We start from the raw sequence: 6,006 nt of genomic DNA, 5'->3' as shown, positions 1-6,006 counted from the left end.
TTTCAAGGAGTGCAAAGCAAAAACTTTCGAATCTGTTTGTACAAGTTGCATTCCATGTAAATTAGAAGCTTTTCCTTGCTGAGCAGCCTTAATTTCAAGCAAACAAGCATGCACTAAGGTTTATAGACCAAAGCATTATGCAAGAGTACATAGAGAATGAAATGTAACAAGAACACAACTCATTGTGTGTGATGCCCTGAGATACGATTACTTGATTGCAGAATGTTTATGCTATGAACTGATCTTCAAGATAATCAAAATAGCAAGAAATTTGTGAATCCTATCCTAATTGTTGGAGTGTAGCAACCCTCCCATAGTTTGCAATGATCCTCTGGCATTCCACTAATCAATACAGTTTATCCAATTAGTAAGCTTCCTTCATGGTATCTTCAGTCTGTGATAAAAGTGCTTTTCTTCTCCCATTTGTTCTCTAGTTCCTATACGAACCGTCTGTATATTTGATCATGATCACCAATTGACGAAAATTAGTGCATGATCAAGAACATAAGAGCATCACAGCCAGAATGAGGGCAAATATACTAGGCGCTGTGGGAAATCTGCACATTGTGAGCCTAACAAATATGTCGCACAGGTGAAGATGCGCAAACAAGTGGAAAACATGTTAGGCGTTGTGGGAAATCTGCATTGGTCTTGCATTGGGTTATCTCTTATAGCCTTCATGCAAAATAGGTTGGAGCAGGCGGATAGTTGATCAATGCTACGACATCATGGCGAAACTGGTTGACTTGTGGCGCAAGATCATTAGGCACCTCCTAACTCATGAGAACGACCATGTACATGAACCTGTTGAAGGGGCACCAGTATAATTGCTGCTAAAGTGGTATATTGCTGCCATCTTTTCAACGGCAAGAAACATTCCTGAAACTAATGCGGTCCTTTGCAGCTGGCATACAACGATATTGTTTACTGTGATGATTGTTGCTGTGTTTTTTCCACTGATGGCGCAGGATTTTGCTAGCGAACATGGATCAATGTGCAGAAAGACCTTATACGTGGAAGAGCAGCGTGGAAATGATGTTCACAGCGTTCCTTCCTGGGTGAAGGCGCTCAGCAGAGATGTTGGAGAGAAGAAAATCTTGAAAATAGCGTGGAAGATTTTGCCACGAAATCCCTCAGATGATGCTGACAGCAGCGTGGAAGATTTTGCCGCAAAATCTCACATGATGTTGACAATAGGCTAGTACCCCAATACTGATCTCCCTTAAAGGCATGCTTGGTGAGGTTGGCTCAACCCACTACATGCTTGACACGCGCTTGCTCCATGATGGTGGCTCTGGGTGGGGCTCTTGATCCGAATGCCAACCCAAGTACTGCATATAGGGCAGAGTCACCTCACAACAAAGACAAGGATGTGCTCAAGCAACATTTTTAAAAACCTAGTGAGTGTTGTATGCTTTGCAATTCAAACACTTTCTTGACTTACATGGAAAACAACTAAGACCTTGGCATGATAGTCATTATCTCATAAGTCCAATACCTTCAAAGTACAAATATTCCATCATTTTTATTCAAAAAGAGGTTTTGTGGGACCACTAAACTCAATAGATAAGGCTAAATAAAATTTAGAAAGCCCTACTAACCCTCTTTGTTTGATGCAACTACAACCATAATCTTGCCTATGGAAAATACAAGCAAGAATATACACATTTTTCTTCACTGAGAACATGTACAAAATCTCCATTTGTGCATCCAAGGATGTGCTCAAGCAACATTTTTTTAAATCTAATGAGTTTTGTATGCCTTGCAACTCAAACACTTTCTTGCCATACATGTAAACAAACTAAGATTCTAGCACAACAATCATTAAAACCAATCCAAACCTATAAAATACATATGGTCCATCACTTTTATTCACAAAATCAAGTTGTATGAACCAATAAACTCAAACAAAGAATGCATATGTGCATATCTTTGATAGGTATGATACTTTGCTCACCAATAAACTCCATAGATAATGCCTATGTGCATATCTTTGATGGGTATGATACTTTTCTCATAGGCATTAAACTAAGTTTAATTTCAAGGCCTATGGAAAATATCATACCCCTTTGATATATTTTGTGTGGGGGTTAAAGGTCACTGTGCCTTTACCCCGGTTATGTACAATACTCAAACACATATATAAATGAATGAAAAAGAAGATTAGGGTGGTTCTGCACCCACCAAACTTCTGTGGCTCTCTGTCTCTCTCCCTCCTCCTTCCATTCTTGCTTCCGTTGAGAGCACTCTCAACTGGTATCAGAGCCCGAGTGATCTAGCTGAGCGTGCGTGAATGCTTGAAGCTCAGCAGCTCTGTGGGAGGAAGGAGAAGCTCTGTGGGAAGCTTTGTGGGTGACTTTACTTGCATCCGAGTGTGCACAGACCTTGGAGGAACCTTTGGAAAAGTCACTTTGGCTTTGCGAAGTGGTTTTGAGAGCTTGTTAAGAGTTTTCAAAGAAAAAGTCGTTTTTTGAGCTTTTCCCTGTTCCGTTCGATGACAGAGACTCCGTATTGACTTGTAGAAGCAACTATTGCTTGCTTTTGGTATCCACATTACTTCAAGAGCTTGGAAACACCTTCATTCTTGAATCTGGGATCATTCCATTGGATTTCTGACTCACTATGTCAGTTTCTGCGTTTTTTGCCCGGGTATTGGAACTCAAGTTTGGAGCAACCATTTGCAGATCTGTCAGTTCCGGTGGACTCAGGAGGTCCTAAAACTTCTATGTTGCTCATCATTCGCACTCCGGTGGAGTTTACAAACAACTCTATTTTCGAAAACGTTTTTCAATCCGTGTGTTGGACCCAGTGATTGAGACCACGGTTTCCAAAACCGTCTGTCCCATTGCGTTCCGGATGCCCAAAAACCCCTACCTATCAGTTCTTGCGCGATTCGGTGGAGGATATTCAGAGTTATAGATCTCTGTGTATTCGATTTCGTCTCTCTGTTCTGCATTTTTCATTCTAAGGTTTTGAAACCTTAGATTTATGCCACATGGCAGTGGATAAGTATTGACTCCCATTTCTCACTCATCGGTTGGGATTTTGGAGTTCTGGCAAAAGAGAGATATTTGCAGATTTTCTTGCTGATTCCGATTATGCAATGGCGCCCATGTTTTGAGGCATCTCAGGTTCTATTTTCAGTAGCGGTCATTACCGTGGGACTATGATTTCTTGAGCATACCTTATGCAGATCACTCCAGTTGCAGTTTGAGCAGTGTGCGCTCATTCGTGGTATGCATTGGGTTGCAGTGGATGATTTATAGGCCATTTGGATGCATTACGATCCTTATTGGATGCGCTGATAGGCCCAAATTGCCTTGTGGGATGCTATTTTATGCTGAGGGACAGCTTTGACACATTGCAAGTGATGCACTGATAGTGCTATGCTCTCTTAGATGAGATATTATTGATGCATATGCCAGTGGACGGTGTTTATGCTTGAGTCATTTGGCACTTATTGGCATTTTCTTTTGGGCCAGATTTGCTCATATGGATGCATAGTATATGCACATGAGTCAGATGCATCTTTTGATGCTTTGAGCTTTGAGTTTTGGTGATATTTCACTCTATTGTGGCATACACATTTAGGTGCACCTGGTATTCGGTGTGATTCTCTCTTGCAGACACTAGCATTTGGGATTTTGTTTCATTTGCATCATGGCATCTTCTTCCATGTCTGAAAAGGAGTTTTTCAACATTAAAAAGTTTGATGGGACAAACTTTTCTTTGTGGAAAGAACAAATAAGGGATGTGCTTATTCAAAAGAAGTAGATTAAACCCTTGGCAGGGATTGAAGCTAAGCCTGCAGATATGTCTGAGGATGATTGGAATGAGTTGGATGCATTAGCAAAGTCTACTATTAGACTTCATCTTGCAGAGTCAGTTTATTTCACAGTAGTAAATGAGCTGCAGATGAAGGAAGGGGTCTCCATTGCTTCTCATTTGAATGAATTCAATATTATTTTCAGCCAGCTTCAGGCTCAGAAAATGAATTTTGATGCGGAGACTAAGGCAATATTTCTCTTATGTTCATTGCCATCCTCATGGGATACCTTCCGTACAGCTGTCAGTAACTTTGCACTTGGTGGAGTAGTGAAATTTGATGATGTTGTGGGTAGCTTGTTGGCCGAGGAGATTAGACGGAAGTCTATGGATGGCAACAAGCAGGATGCAGCCTTAAATGTGCAAAGGGGTAGATCACAGTTCAGGGGGAAGTCCCAAGAAAGAGGGAAGTCTCGTAGCAAATCCAGGGCACGGAACGTTGAGTGTTACCATTGTGGCAAGAAGGGCCATATGAAAAAGAATTGCTACAAGCTGAAAAGAGAGCAAAAGGATAAGAAAAAGAATGCAAATTGGGGTGCAAATCAAAAGGAAGAGAGTCCAAGGGAGGACAAAGGAAAAGTGAAGATCGAGGAGATCAATGCAGTCACACATGATAGTTACAATGATGTTCTCTTCATGTCTACTTTATCTGCAGAGTTGCTTACCACTTCAGATGATGCATATTCCCAGGATTGAATTTTGGATTCTGGTGCTTCATTCCATGTTACTCCCCATAGGGAATGGTTCTCCACTTGTGATAGTGGAAAGACAGGTTGTGTGCATCTTGGAAATGACTATGCATGTGACATAGTGGGAGCAGGTGACATAAAGTTTTCTTTTGCAAATGGGTCTGCATTTGTTTTGAAACATGTGAGACATGTGCCTAAGCTGACCAAGAGTCTTATTTCAGTGGGTCAGCTAGATGATGCTGGTTTTCACACCACTTTTGGCTTGCAAAGTTGGAAATTTTAGAAGGGCTCTATGCTTTTGGCCAGGGTTCCCAAGTGTGGGACTTTGCATCCCTTACATGTATCAGGGGTATTTGATCATGTTGTTGCAATAACCGAGCAGCCAAGCACTTCTTTGTGGCATTGCAGGTTGGGGCACATGAGCCAGAATGGAATGAAACTCTTATGCCGTTTGGGTTATGTACCGCATTTGAGTTTCTCTGATTTTGAATTTTGTGAGCACTGTCTCTATGGGAAGCAGACTAAATCAGCCCATAAAAGAAGGGGAAAGAAAGAGTTTGAAAAGCTTGATTTGGTGCATTCAGATGTATGCGGTCCCATGCCTACACGGTCATTAGGTGGGGCTGAGTACTATGTGACGTTCATTGATGATGCAACTAGGAAAGTGTGGGCTTATGCTATAGCTCGGAAGAGTGATGTGTTCCAGGTATTTCAGAAATGACTGGCCTTGGTTGAGAATCAGTCAGGTAGAATGCTTAAATGCCTACAGACTGACAATGGTGGAGAGTATCTCTCTCATGACTTTCAGCATTTCTGTGATACACGTGGGATTAAGAGGGAGCTCACATCCCCTCATACTCCAGAGAAAAATCCAGTTGTAGAAAAGATGAACCGTACCATTCAAGAAAGGTTGCAATGCATGCTTTCCAATGCAAGTCTTTCTGGTGGTTTTTGGGCTGAGACAATGAAGACTGCAGTGCATGTGATCAATAGATCACCTAGTAAGAGTTTGGATGGTGGTATTCCTGAAGAGGCATGGAGTGGCAAGAAGCCCTCTTACTCTCATTTGCGTATATTTGGGTGTGAGGCATATGCACATGTGCCAAAAGAGCTTCGAAAGAAGCTAGATCCTAAGTCTAGGAAATGCATCTTTCTGGGTTATGTTGAAAGTGGAGAGATGGGCTATCGTCTCTGGGATCTAGAAGCAAAGAAGATCATATGCAGCCATGATGTAGTCTTCAATGAGAAGAAGATGCATAAGTCACCCATGAGGGATGTGGAAATGAGGAGAATCACTTTCCAGGATGTGAATCCACCTGCATATGTTGATAGACAGCAAGCTGTCCATGCACCAAATGTGCAAGAAATGGTACCACCAAGTACTCCCACAGGTATACAATCAAGGGTAGATGATGGATCATCTATTGGTGGAAATGATGAGCCAAATGTGGCTGATATGCAAGTGGGACAGCAAGCTGAAATGCCCTTGAGA

The sequence above is a fragment of the Dipteris shenzhenensis genome, chromosome 26, assembly GCF_047967505.1.
Source record: "Dipteris shenzhenensis isolate YYH24624 ecotype China chromosome 26, Dip_SZ_1.0, whole genome shotgun sequence".
Taxonomy (NCBI): Eukaryota; Viridiplantae; Streptophyta; class Polypodiopsida; order Gleicheniales; family Dipteridaceae; genus Dipteris; species Dipteris shenzhenensis.
This window is presented reverse-complemented; position numbering follows the sequence as displayed.